The 15,393-nt window shown below is 45.1% G+C and overlaps 1 protein-coding gene across 2 annotated transcripts in view; it reads left to right on the top strand.

Annotated features, from left to right (window-relative positions):
* Positions 1–15,393, top strand: part of GDE1 (glycerophosphodiester phosphodiesterase 1) — a 223,964-nt gene that overhangs the window by 187,003 nt on the left and 21,568 nt on the right. The window lies entirely within an intron of this gene.

The raw sequence follows: 15,393 nt of genomic DNA, 5'->3' as shown, positions 1-15,393 counted from the left end.
GGGCTATAAACACCAGTGTTCTGCTTCGCCGCCACGCCTGGCTCAGGATCTCAGGCTTTAAACCAGAGGTCCAAGCATCTATATTAAACCACCCTTTTGACCAACAACATTTGGCCCAAAAGTAGACGAAGCCCTGGAAAAAATGAAGAAGGATACAGATACGGCGAAGTCTATGGGAGCACTACAATCACACACCCCTAGACGCTCCTTTCGCCGTTCCTCCTTACGAGGCTCTGGCAGAGGTTACTCTTCCGATAACGCCTCCACGTCCTATAAGTCCCCTCCTCAGAATACCTTCACAAAGGGCTACCAAAGAGGTGGATATCGTGGAAACAATAATAAAGGCAGGGGCAAAACCAACACCGCCCGTTCTGCCACACCGCCCACACAATGACTTTCCCCCGCTCCCCCCAGACCATTCCACTCCGGTCGGGGGCAGACTACAAGACTTCCTTCAAACCTGGGAGACCATAACATCAGACAAATGGGTGACCCAAATTATTCGGTCAGGGTACTGTCTCGAACTAACTTCTACCCCCCCAAATATTCCACCCAGACACCGTGCGATGTCACAAGAACATACCACACTTCTGAAACAGAGGTACTCTCCCTCCTGCAAAAACAAGCTATAGAGCAGGTCCCCGTCAATCAGCAAAATTTAGGGGTTTACTTTCTGTACTTTCTCATACCAAAGAAAGACGAGACCCTACGGCCCATTCTAGACCTCCGGCCTCTAAATGCATATATCCATTCAGACCATTTTCACATGGTAACTCTTCAACAAGTTCTCCCACTCCTCTGTCAGGGCGACTTTCTCACTACACTGGACTTGAAAGACGCATACTTTCATATTCCAATACACCCTGCTCACAGAAAGTACCTCCGATTTGTGGTGGACGGCCAACATTATCAGTTCAAGGTTCTCCCCTTCGGGGTCACAACCGCACCACGGGTGTTTACCAAATGCCTGGCGGTAGTGGCGGCACACCTCAGAAGACAAAACATTCACGTCTTCCCCTACCTGGACGACTGGCTCATAAAAGCCGCGTCCTACCACCAGTGTGTGCAGCATACAAACACTACCATCCAACTACTCCACCAGCTAGGCTTTACGGTGAACCACCAAAAGTCCCACTTGATACCGTCTCACACAAAGCAATACCTCGGTGCCACTAGAGACACCTCAAAAGCTATAGCCTATCCCAACTCAGCCAGAATCGCAAGCATACAAGCCTTGCACCAAAAATTCCTTCTTCAGCACTCTCTCCCAGCAAGAGTGTTCATGAACCTAATAGGGATGATGGCGTCTTGCATCTTCATAGTGCCTCATGCAAGACTTCACATGCGTCCACTCCAAGAGTGCCTAGCACGCCAGTGGAACCAGGCCCAGGGACAGCTGACGAATCTGGTGTTGGTGGACGGCTGCACCCATCGATCTCTGCAGTGGTGGAACACCACAAACCTTTCCAAAGGGCGACCGTTCCTGGACCCGGTTCCTCAGGTGATTCTAACAACAGACGCATCGCTCTCCGGCTGGGGAGCGCACCTATTACACCTCACAGTGCAAGGTGTATGGACGCCACAACAGAGGTTACTCCACATCAACCATCTGGAGTTATTGGCGATCTTTCTAGCCCTGAAATCGTTTCAGAAACAAATCTCAGCCAAGGCAGTCCTCATTCGCACAGACAATATGACTGCAATGTATTATATTCAAAAACAGGGGGGGACACACTCTCCCCAGCTCTCTCGCTTAGCACAGAGCATATGGAGATGGGCAATCCCACAAAAAATCTTTCTCCTGGCACAACACGTCCCAGGCATACAAAACACCATGGCAGATCTGCTCAGCAGACAAACGCAGCAAATGCACGAATGGGAACTGCATCCACAAGTTCTTCACCCATTCTTTGGGGGCATCCTCAGATAGACCTCTTCGCCACCCACGAAAACAAAATGCCCAAGCTTCGCCGCCAGATACCCACACCCATTGTCCAAAGGCAATGTGATATGGATGAACTGGTCAGGCAGATTTGCATACGCCTTTCCACCTCTCCCGCTAATTCCATTAGTGGTAAGGAAGCTACAACAGCACTCCCTCACACTCATTCTGGTAGCTCCAACATGGGCCAGGCAGCCGTGGTAAACCACACTACTACAGCTCTCGGTGGTACCACATCAAAAACTGCACCTGTCCCCATGCCTCCTAACCCAGAACCATGGAGAAATCAGGCACCGGGACCCAGCTCAGCTCAACCTTGCGATCTGGCTCCTGAAATCTTAGAATTTGGATACCTTAACCTTCCCCCTGATTGCATGAACATTATCAAGGAAGCCAGACGTCCTACCACTCGAGCATGCTATGCCGCAATGTGGAAGAGATTTGTTGTTTACTGCCGTAACAATACAATCAACCCTTTAGATGTATCCATACAGCACATCATATGCTATCTGCTTCATCTTCAAAGGTGTAACCTGGCGTACTCATCCATCCGTCTACACCTAGCAGCAATTGCTGCTTACCTACAAAACAGACAGCATTTATCACTGTTCAGAGTGCCTGCTATTAAAGCCTTTATGGAAGGCCTTAAAAGAGTAATTCCGCCCAGGGCACCACCCTCACCTGTATGGAATCTAAACATAGTTCTTACAAGGCTAATGGGTCCGCCTTTCGAACCAATGCATAAATGTGAGCTACAGTTCCTGACTTGGAAAACAGCTTTCCTCGTAGCTATCACTTCCCTTAGAAGGGTTAGCGAGATACAAGCGTTCACCCTTTTTACAGATACATCACAGCAAGGTGATACTTCGCACAAATCCAAAATTTCTGCCTAAGGTCATTTCCGGTTTTTTTCTCGCAACCTCAATCTGTTGCGGAAAGGGCTCTACATACACTTGATGTTAAAAGGGCTTTACTGTACTACATACAAAGAACGCAACCTTTCAGAAAGACTAAACAGTTGTTCGTCTCCTTCTCTCCACCGCATAAAGGCAACCCCATCTCAAAATCAGGGATAGCTAGGTGGATTGTAAAGTGCATACAAATTTGTTATCACAAAGCAAAAAGAACATTATCTCTTCCACCTAAAGCCCACTCTACAAGAAAGATAGGGGCTTCTATGGCTTTTCTAGGGAACATACCCTTCGATGACATCTGCAAAGCAGCCACATGGTCAACACCGCACACCTTCACAAAACATTACTGTGTAGACGTGCACTCCAAACAACAAGCTAGTGTGGGCCAGGCTGTACTAAAGACACTGTTTCAAACCACTGCAACGGATACCGGTGGTCGCCGCTAAGGTTGGGTACTGCTATATAATCTATGCACAGTGTATAATCTGCAACTCATATGCCTCGAACGGAATATGCTACTTACCAGTATGCATCTGTTCTTGGCATGTAGAGCTGCAGATCTATACATGCCCACCCGCCTCCCCGGCTACCTGTATCCGTTCCAGTCTATCTTATTTAGATACAACACACATGGGTTTCTTCACTATTATCACTACGCTCCATCTTTTCCCTGCTGGCGAAAAACAATCTGAGGATGGAGCCGAAGCCCATGCGCAGTACGGACCGAAGGAGGAGTCACCAAACTTGTAACTTCCAAAGACTGTCCAAGAAGAAAAACAAACTGCAAACATCCGGGCCCAACACCAGATGGCGATCTATGCACAAGTGTATAGATCTGCAGCTCTACATGCCAAGAACAGATGCATACTGGTAAGTAGCATATTCCTTCCGGTCCAGGGAAGGCATGGCTTGGCAGTTCGGGCTGGACTGTTCCCATGAGGCACAGGGTCAGACTGATTTGCATATGGCCATGTCTGAACTGGGGTGGCAGAGTGGGCTAAAGAACGGTGATGGATCAAACCCAGATCTGTTGACTGGGTGTGAGTGTTTGATTGGTTCTGATGCTTCGTCCATCACCACCCCCTTTTGTACTGCTTTGTTCGCCATAAGTTGGCAGGGTATGCTCAGATGTGAGTCCCTTGCTCACTTTGCCACTGGATTCAAGCAAGCCTGGCTGAAGACGGCTGAAATGCCAGAAACCGGTCTAGGAAGCTTGTTTCCGGTCCAGGGAAGACATGGCTTGGCAGTTCGGGCTGGACTGTTCCCATGAGGCACAGGGTCAGACTGATTTGCATATGGCCAGGTCTGAACTGGGGTGGCAGAGTGGGCTAAAGAACGGTGATGGATCAAACCCAGATCTGTTGACTGGGTGTGAGTGTTTGATTGGTTCTGATGCTCCGTCCATCACCACCCCCTTTTGTACTGCTTCCTGAAGAAAGGCAGAAGATGACAACTTAAGAAGATATATCTAATGAAGTGCTCCTGAGTCCACGCACATGAGCGGGACTATTCACATGATTATGACTATCACGGAAATACCCCTACAAGAGAACTGGAGTTACAGGTAAGAAACTACTCCTTATGCACTAATTCTGCATTTTTTACATTTTCGACTGGTGTAACCAGTGTGTGCTCTTTATTTACCAAGTCATTTGGGAGTTTGCAAAGGAGTGATCGTGATGATACTTCTAAGGTTAAATAAATGCGCTTGAGCTTGAGTCATAGAATCTGCCTTATTTCTCTAATGTTCTGACCCTGTAGTGCCTCAAGGTTATCTTCAGATACTAATGTCTAATGTTTGTTAAGCTAGGACATAAATGGACTAATGTTTCATTCTCACTAGGTGCATAATCTACCGTTTTTTTACACGTATGTACATTTTCACTGCCCCAGCTACAAGATATCAGTTTGTGCTCATCATAATCTCATCAACCTATATCTTATCTTATCTTTCCTGAAATTGGTGTGGTTAGTCAAGGTAGGCACAGGACCTCATAGTCATGAGCTAGTTCTTTACAGCTCTTTAACCATTTCACTGCCGGTATGATGTATGAAAATGTAATAAAATACTTAGGAATGTATGTGTATATATATATATATATATTGAGGCAGCTCGTAATTCTTTTCCTATTAGGAAATCACGGGCGCAGACCACTTGTTATACCAACAGTTTGTGTTTATTTCCCTTTCACGATGTCAAGACTCGTTTCGGCCGTCCAAGCGGCCTTGATCACCTGACCACGCGCTATAGCAGACCCAGTATTTAAAGTGCAAGTGCTAATTTAGAATTTCAATAGACATGGAAAACATACTAGAAGGCAATCAAATGCAGTAATCTCACAATGTAAATCATTTGCATTAATTCATATTCATTTTAGCTAATGCTTGAACAAAATCGGATTGTATATGCATTTGAATATAGAGACTTCAATGCTCATATCTATACAATTAGTATTTCTAAAATTTCTCCATACTAGTCATTTTAAATAACAGTTAACAGTTCATTCCATATCATTAAAACTTTTTCCAGTTTGTGCTCACCTACCCGTGTTAAAAAAAGGGAGGGGGGGAATTTCTATTAAAAAAAGATAATTAGTTTAATTATCTACACCCCACCAAAAGTCCAACACTATACTATGAACAATTACTCTATTAAAGTGCATAAGTGCAACAGTACAAAGTGGACATAAAGTGACTAATGCTTGAAAGTGCAAAATGAGACAAACATAAAAAGCTGAGGCATACGACAAAAATAGTCGAGGAAGACAACTGATGAATTTGGACAATACTGCCCAGATTAGCTACTTGATATAAGACTACTCAAAATCCTACTAGAAATGCATATGCAGACTTAATACGCCAGGATTATATAGTGCAGCAAAATAACTTCAAAGATAAAATACAGTAAACAACATAAAACTTGTGACATATTTAAAATGATCAATAAAAAGACACTAGGTATATAAAAGGTATATACTACCCTACAGTATCCTTAAAAACGGTCATTAAAAATTCCTAATAGGCTGTCCCAAGTTAAAAGATTTATGTATGTATATGTATATATGTATATATATGTATGTATATATATATATATATATATATATATATATATATATATATATATATATATATATATATATATATATATATATATACGATCATTGAAAAGGTTAACCTACTCAGCAATGCAATGTCTGCTTTTTAAAAAATATTCCTTATTGCTGGTTTTATTTTTTGTTTTAATCTAGGCCTCATTATTGAGGGATCAATCCATAAGTCTTGAAGATTGTGTACAATGAAGTCGTCTAGATGTAACATGATTATATCTTTTAAGTTCTAGTGCTGTAAAATCTTCCAGTCAGAGACAGGTCCAAAAAAGGTCACATTCTTTTTATTGTTTCAGTTAATTTAAACCATAATACAATTACTAAAACAAAGAACTGCAATACATTTTTGTTTTCCTAAAAGTCATAAAAAATGTTTTGTTTAACAGTTATTAACACTCAAGTTTACATAGACATATCATAGTTCAGTCGATTTAATTATTAATAAAGTGCAGACTTTTTCAAATTACGTAGTTTGATGAATTTGAAAGACTCTTTTGTAGATTGTACCTTGAGATTTGTTTAGCAGGTCGGCGTCTTTCCCGTGTAAAGCCGTACTGCCATATGATAGTGTTGGTAGTGTTTTATTACTGCTAGTAAGGGTTTAAATGATGTCCCCTTAAGATTTTTTGATAAGGACCTGAAGGCAAATGATAAGGCGTTTGTTCTCTGAGTCATGTAAGCTTTTTCTCCCTGTGGTTGTGCCTGTTGTCGATGTAGAACCCCAGATACTTGTAGTTAGATACTACTTACTACTTCTAACTTTTTGCCCTCTAGCTGGAGTTGCTGTTTAGCTGATTGATGTCTCCAAATCAGCATTGTTTTGCTTTTTCCAATATTTATCTCTAGCTTGTTGTCGGCTATAAATTCCTGCATTTCTACAAGTGATCTTCGTAAGCCGATCTTTGTTAGGCTCATCAAAACAACATCATCCGTGTATGATAAATGGGATAGTGGTAAAGTACCTAATTTAGGTGGATGGGATATGATCTTGTTAAGGTTTGGCGCGAGGTCTGCCATGAAAAGATTAAGGAGATGGGGGGCCAGGACACATCCTTGTTTGAGCCGTTTGGTAGTTTTAACTTTTCTTGATAGCCTTGCGCCGTCTCCCAGTTTTACTCTCATCCATGTATTGGAGCAATATTCCTCTAAGTATTTTGTCAGGGATGTTCTATGTGCACAATTTTCCCCTTAAAATATGACAGTCCACGCTGTCAAAGGCCGCCTTTAGTTCGATAAAACAGAGGTGCAGCTGTTGTTTCCTTCAAATATATTTGTCAACAATCAGCGAGTGCAATAGGATACTTGTTGTCGTCCTGCACCCTTTTCTGAACCCTGTTGGTTAAGTGGGATCCGTTTTGAATTATCGGACCAGTTAGTCAGGTCTTCCAATAGTAGTGAGGCATAGTACTTTGCCTCCACGTCCAAAAGTGCTATCAGCCTGTAGTTTGCTGGAGATGTTCTATCTCCTCCTTTAAAGATCGAAGTAATTACTGATCCTTGCTAGCTTGATGAAGTTTGCCATTCTCTCTCCACTTCTTCAAACAGATTTTGCAGTCTTCCGCTCCAGAAATCTGGAGCTAATTTGAAGATTATTGGGGGGATGCCGTTTGGACTTGGGGCCCCGTTTCTAGGACCCTTCAGGAGTATTCTTCTTACATCTTCTTCACAGAAGCCTGAATTTCCAGATGCAGATTCTACACCCCACGCTTCTCTCCATTGTGCCTCTTCTGTGTTTTGCAGTTTAGACCGTTGGCAAGTTAGAGCACTGTTTGTGTATTGTAGGACACTCCTGTCGTTGCTCAATTGTTCTTCTCGCTCCTCGATCGACACTTTCATCCTGTCCCTCCATTCTAGGTGATTCGATAATTCAGTGTCTGTGAATCTTTGTTAATAGTGTGGCCCAATCAGCTTCTTGCACGCTTGAGGTGATTGAATTCGCAGGACACTTTAACCCATTTATCATTCCCCAAAATGCACTTGAGTAGTTGTTCTTCGCGGTGAATGATAATTTGGCCCAAAAGTTGTCCTCACTTCTTCTTTTGTGTTCCCAGGGTATCTTTTTATACTTTTTCTTGGAATTCCCTCTTCGATCCCAGTCTATGCGTGACATCACTGTTATTTTCAATCTCCTTACATTTTTCCTTATTTCTCGCTTAAGTTTAACCAGTTCGGTTGAAATTGACTTGGTATTTTTAGACTTCGCAGTTTGTTTGGGTTTACCGGACATAATAGTTGTTAATTTGTCGGTGAAACTTACCCAGTCTTGTATCTGGTTACATTCACTTGTTTCGCTCTCCATTTTAATTCTCTGTACTTTTACTTGAAGGTCTTCAATGTTATCTGTTGACCATTTCAGTCGTTTCAAATCGGTTGAGAGCATGCTGTCTGCATTTATCCTACTGTTTTGATGCTTAGGAGGCTTTAAGTTGAAATAGATATGCTGATATGAGTGGTCATTTTTAGTAGTAAATTCAATTGAGAACTGCTTGAGAAAGGACAGTAGTGGGAGTGAAACTGCTGTGTAGTCGAGCATTCATTGGAGGGTAGTCTTCTGGTGTTCTACCATTTAGGAACATTCATTGGAGGGTAGTCTTCTGGTGTTCTACCATTTAGGAACGTCACAAACCCAAGTATTTCAGAGTTGTTACCGGTTGCTGTCCTACTGGTTCGGGACGCTCTGACTTAAGCTGGTATTGAGGTTGTATGTGCCAGACCTCATTATCTGCTGCTAGTCAGAGACAGTTTATCCAGAAGAATGCCTTGCCTTTTATTATTCAATACCTTATAGACAACTGCTTCAGTCAATTCTGCCCAAACAGTAGCAGCAGAAGTGTATCATTTAACCATCTACATTTCTTATTAAATAGACTTAACCCCTATGCTATAGTTCTAGTTTTTTAATTATTCTATTGTACTTGCAATGAGCAGAAACAAGACATATGGATGGCTTAGTTACAATAATCTCTCACCATCTCATACGCTAATACATTATCAATCCACCATTTAAACTGTTATTAAATCTTCTCTCAAAATATAATATTTTTTAATGTATGTTTTCAATCGTTTCTTTTGTTGTATATTTTTAATTGTGGTAAGGATTTGCAGTCAATTTCTTTTTGATTGATTAACAACTGTTCAGCAGTGCACAGACCTTGGAGGAGAGAGTAGTGTCTAGTGGTATATTCTGTCTCAGGTGGACAGGACTAGAACCAACCATGCCCGACTTGGGCTACTTAGCCACTCACCGACGGCTACCATCACAGCACAGTCTCAGACACCAGCATTAAGTATCCCTGCCACCATGGCGCACATTAGGAGAGAAATTAACAAAGGTCCATGCTTACAACCTCTCCCTGGCACATCTGTGGACAGCATTAGCTGTCAGTGGCTGAATAGCACTGATTGACTTGGTGCACCCTTCGTGACACTCTCACTGAGAGTTAGGGCAGGCCTGGTGGGGCTGGCTGTGCTGAGGCAGTAGTTGACAGACGGTGGGCACCCAAGGTCAAGCCGCTCTTCCATATGGAGTTGACAGTTCATTCTGTGCCTAAGGCTTTTTGTCATCTGTGATTATGGCCCCAGAAGAAATGTTTTATTTTCTTCTATTTTTCACTAGAATTTTGTCTTTATTTGACCTGTGCTAATCGAGAGCAAATGGCCTCCTAGGGCACTAGTATGTTTAGTTTCCCCTGCACCATTCAAAATGTATCCGTGTTTAAATTCAAGCTGTGAGTGGAGGCACAGTTTTAACATTCTTTTTTCAAAACCAGTCCACTTAAAGACGGATATTGACTTAAGCTGTCTCCATGGCACAGCCCTTTACATTTGGTAGTTTGGAATGTTTTGTTCTGGGATATCTGAACAAGGAGTGGTTATGTCAAGTACTAATCCCAACACCCCTAGTGTTTTTTAGTGCTTAAAATTACCTTCAGGAGAGCAGGGAACGCTTTTACATATCCTGTGGGAGTGCCCATCGTTAGCTCAATTCTGGAACAATGGGCTATCAGAGATGAATAACCACCTGGGTACCCAGCTCCCCCGATTCCCGGCCTATGTACTATTGGGCCTCCCCAATCCGCTAACCTTTCCCCTCACATCAAGAAGAGGCAGACACATAGCGCTGGCATTAGGTGCAGCTCATCAAACGATTTTAGCCCTGTGGGGCACTGACAGGTTTCCAATAAAATTGGGGCAGCTACACTGTATCTCGATTCTATTAGAGATGGAAATAAAAATCACAATGACGTTACAATCCCAGGTAAATACGTTTGGGGAGGTTTGGCAGCCATTTATCTTGCTGATATCACAGGAATTCATAGTACTTACTTGCCCTAGATATCTCAGACTGTTACGCTTGACCAACTCATAATTACCCCCAGCGGCTAGAGTCCCATCAGAGTTTTTCAATCATGTTCACATAGCAATATATATTTCTACGACCACCCGATAGGGAGTGGAGGGGCGGTTTGGGTAGGTGAGAATGGGGGGAGTTTTTTTCTGTTTTCTATACTAAAATGGTTGCTAACAGCACTGGCGTTAGCTGAATGTTGATGCTACGTCAGAGATTGTTGCCTCCCCTCTGCTAGATACTGCAACGAATAAACAAATGTAAACCTAAAATTACCATCAGTCGCAATTAATTTCTATCTTGGCCCCAGTGTAAGTTAATTGATGTAACTGACAGGGATGGGGGATCCCAGAATAAATAGGAAGGCGAATCAGCCGAAGGGGAGGGCAATGCATGGTGGTTGTTTTTTATATGTGTGCACGCATATGATTGCATATCCTCAATTTAAAGGAGTGTAGGTTCTTCTGGCTCTAGGTTCCCAGAAACTCACAATATGATAGAACTAAACATATCTGAATGTTTTGATTTGTTTCTGTTTTTTATGTTCATACATTGACATTTCTAACCTGAAATGTCCTTCGTTTCGTCATGTCCCCACCCAAACCGCCTAGTTCAGTAGATTAGAAATGAGATGCCATTGAGTTCAAGCTCTGCTACTTTCCACACTTAGTTAATGTTGACCTCCCCATGGCTGAATGCTTGGACATTATAGTGGTGAAAATTGTCTACTAACTTTCAGGGGTGTTGCTGGAGTACCAGTCAATCTGAAGCCAATCTATAACTTCTCTTATACTTTGAGCCAACACTGTATGTCAACTGTGTTACCCCTGAATCCAGAAGAAGGGGTTGGGTGGAAGAGAGAGGGAAACAGTGGTCCAGATGAAGTGAAATTGCCTGGTCAGTGGTCTATGGAATCTGTTTAATTCGTCAAGAGAGCTAGACTGTAAGCAACAATATGAGAAATTAGAAATGTGTTGTACTGATCTTTTAGTAATTCTTTCATGTTATGCCTCACCCACCTCCTCTGTGTTAAATGCTATAAGGAGCCCAATGTAGATCAGGAGCCTACTTTGATCTTGGAGAAGGAAGGGGTGAGTCTGCAATAAAGCACAAACGGGGGCAAACCCTTAAGGAACCCTAAGATAAGACCCAAGGGAGCAGGTAAGTTGAATCAAAAGTGTAGGGAACAGTGTGAGAAGCTGGCTTGGTATATGGTGCACACTTGTGCGAGTGGGCACCCTGCACTAATCCAGACAACCCTAATTGTGATTTTACTGGTCTTAGACAACCTTAGAAATCTCTCTAAGTGGTAGCTGTGGAGAGCAGCCTCGAGGCTTAGTCCATAAGGAGTGTAAAGCGGCTTGTTTTACCAGAACAGAATCTAATTGGTATAGATTAAGTGGTAAAAGAACAACAGTGTATTTATAAAAATATGTATTTATTATAAGGCACTTACACTGATATCTCCTAACTGGAGATATACACAATGCACACAATACTTTGCAATAGAAACAGGTAAGTAGCACAGATACAGAGTGGTCCCCAGGGGGAGTCCAAACCATATACTAAAATAGTGGTATGCGAACCACGACTCGAGTCAAGACTGTAACCAGAAGATGTAGAAGTGCCAGGTACCCAAAGAACCACCCAAGGCGAGTATCTATGAACCCCACGGAGGTCGTGGTCAGTGTGGGAACACGACCGCGTTCTCAATACAAGTCAACGAATATGTTGCAGTTAAAATTTTAAAGAAGGACCCTTTCCCAGTGGACCCTGAAGAAACACTGTGGAAGACAGAAAGTTGGAGAGCCACCCCACCCATGGATACCCTAGGAACCAGGATACCTACACCAGGGAAGCTGCGTGCATAGGTGCCAAGTGGCATCGGAAACCGCCGTTGAACTCAGTGGGAGACCTCAGGAAGATGCCACTGCTGGAGAAGGTGAAAGTGTCCGGTGGAACCCAAAGGTGCATTCAAGGTGGGAAGTACCTGCAAGCAGAGGGGACAGAGTCTATGCCACTCAGTAGTGACCAGGAGGCACAGAAGACGAATGCTCACAGATGTCGGGTGCTGCAGGAGAGATGACAGTGACCTTGGAGCAGTAGCTGTGAGGACCAGGCGACACTGTGGAAGACCAGGAGCCGTTCACGAGCTGCCCCACGTCAGGTGTCGAGAGTTGAGGGGTATGTGTCCGTCGGGAGCACCAACAAGCCTTGGCAACTGTAAACAACGTGGAAAGCGAAGAAGGTGCAGTGTCAGGACTACCAAGGTCCAAGTGACTCACCACAAGCAGAGGAGTCAGGGCAGGCCGAGCAATATGGGGAGCCCACAGAAATCAAAGAAGAGCCTCAACAGGACACACAGGCCGGAGGCACTGGAGTCGCAAGAGGACCTCGAGCAGATCACCAAAGATGCAGGCCCACGGTGCAAGTGATGCAGTGGGGAGTAAGATCTTGGTCACAGGATATGCTTGAGGTGGGGGCTACTTTTCAGCCCGAAGCTCTTGGAGGAAGGAAGCCAACAGGCCTTTGTAACAGCAAGTCGACACGGTGCACAGGGGTACGGTTCCTGCAGCTCTGACAAGAGATACTGGCCTCAAACTTGGTGAGAAGACAGGGCAGGCCCTGAGGGATGTGAAGAGCCACCACCAATGTTACCAATCCTTTCAGAGTCCATGGGAGCCCAGGATCAGCAGACCGGTCAGCTTCGTTGCAGTGCCTACAGATGCAGGGAAGTGACTCCACTTCAAGGGAGATTCCTTCAGGTGTCTTGGAAGGCTTCTGTATGGAGCATAGGGAACGAACGTTGCAGCAGACAAGCAGGGCGACAAAGGTACCAAGGGCATAGGTACACCAGGGGTCCCCCATGGGCTGAAGCATGCATTATGCCACCCATGGGGGCATCACTCAAACTGTAACTACAGGCCTGCCATTGCAGCCTGTGTAAGCTGGTGCTAGCACCACTTACGAAAGATATAGGTTTCCCTATATCAAGGTCACTGCACTTTAAACCTATAAGTCACCCTTAAAGCAGGCCTTCAATCCTGAAGGCAGGGTGCTCGGTTCTAAGTGTGAGGATGCCCCTGCATGAGCAGGACATCCTTTGGAGTCCATTCTCCCGGGTTGTAAGTGCATCAGCCAGTACGAGGCATAGAGTGGGCATGTGTCATTACGTGATGACCATCTCTAAACGGACTGTAACAAACCCTATCATGTTTGGTATCAAACATGTTGAAATCATACCCCCACACCATAAACAGTGTGGGAGGTATGATTTCATGTACTGCAAAGCTCCTTCGGGAGGCCCTCCGTGCTCTCGGTACCGTCTTCTAGACCAGAACAGCACCACATAGCTGCTGCCAACCAGAGACCCGATCCCTGGTGCTGAGCCAAGCTCGAGCAGGGGAAGACAGAAAAATAGGTATCCTGTCACAGGGTGGTATGACCACCTCCCAGACAGGCTTTAGTGTATTGGGGCCGGGTGGGAGCTCTTGCCAGCACCACTCAGTCTCCTTTACGGGCCCACTTGGTACCCTCCCTGCATAGCCCAGTTCAGACCAGCTCAGGGAGGCGTCTGGCGCAAAACTGCGCAAAGTACATGGGAGTATCCTCCCCTCTGTCTGACCCTCCCCTGGGAGGGAACCCTAAATCGTCGCAACCCCTTCCTTATGCTTTTTAAGGGCTTATTCAAGACACCACTTATTCTCCGACTGTCTGGGCACTCTGGACTTCGCTCTGGGCATCAAGACTTCAACTGGGAAGACTCCTGCTGCTCCTGATCTTGTCGTCCTGCTCGTCTGCTGCAACGACCATGCCTGTGCTCCATACAGGAATCTCCCAAGGCCTGTGGGCATCCAAGACACCTGAAGGAATTCCAATGAAGTGAAGGAGTCACTTCTCTTCATCTGCAGTCACTGCAACTAAATTGACAGGTCTGCTGACCCTGGGCTCCCATGGACTCTGAAAGGCTCAGCAACGCAGGTGGTGGTTCTTCACATCCCCCAAGGACTGCCCTGTCCTCTCACCACGTTTGAGGGCAGTATCCCTTGTCGGAGCCGCAGGAACTGAACCCCTGTGCATCTCGGTGAGTTGCTGTTGCAAAGGCTTGTTGGCTTCCTACCTCCAAGATCTTCGGGCTCCAAGTAGCCCCCACCTAAACCATATCCTGTAACCAAGATCTTCGTCCTCACTTCATCACTTACACCGTGGGCCTCGATCTTTGGTGAGCTGCTCGAGGTCCTCTTGCGACTCCCAGTGCCTCCGGCCTGTGGGTCCCCTTGAGGGTCTTCTTTGACTTCTACGGGCTCCCCTGATTGCTCAGGCCTGCCCTGACTCCCCTGCTTGTGGTGAACCTTGCTGGTCCCGGCACTGCACCGTCTACGCTTTCCATGTTGTTTGCAGTTGCCAAGGCTTGTTGGTGCTCCTGACGGACACCTACCTCTCAACTCTCGACATCCGACGTGAGACAGTTCGTGAACGGCTCCTGGTCTTCCACAGCTTCACCTGGTCCTCACGGCTGCAGCTCCAAGGTCACCGCCATCCCTCCTGCAACATCCGACATCGGTGGGCATTCATCTTCCGTGCCTACTTGTCACCCCTGAGTGGCATAGACTCTGTCCCCTTTGTTTGCAGGTTCTTCACATCTCAACTCCACCTTTGAGTTCCACCGGACACTCTCACTTTCTCCAGCAGCGGCACCCTGCTGAAGTCTCCCATTGAATTCGACAGCGCTTTCCAATGCCACTTCGTACCTATGCACCCGGCTTCCCTGGTGTAGGTATCCTGGTTCCTAGGGTATCCATGGGTGGGGTGGCTCTCCAGCCTTCTGTCTTTCACAGGGTTTCTTCAGGGTCCACTGGGAAGGGCCCTTCTGTTTTTTAAATTGCAACTGTGACTTACCCGTTGACTTGTACTGAGAACTCAGTCGTGTTCCCACACTGCACACAACCTCCATGGGGGCTCCTAGATACTCACCTTGGGTGGTTCCTTATGTCCCCAGCACTTCTACGTCTTCTGGGCATATTCTTGACTCGAGTCGTGGTTTGCATACAATTTTTTTTAGTATATTGTTTGGTCTCCCAT

Source organism: Triturus cristatus, chromosome 10 (assembly GCF_964204655.1).
Source record: "Triturus cristatus chromosome 10, aTriCri1.1, whole genome shotgun sequence".
In the NCBI taxonomy this organism is placed as follows: Eukaryota; Metazoa; Chordata; class Amphibia; order Caudata; family Salamandridae; genus Triturus; species Triturus cristatus.
Note: the sequence above shows the minus strand (reverse complement) of the source record. Positions and strands in the feature narration are given on the sequence as shown.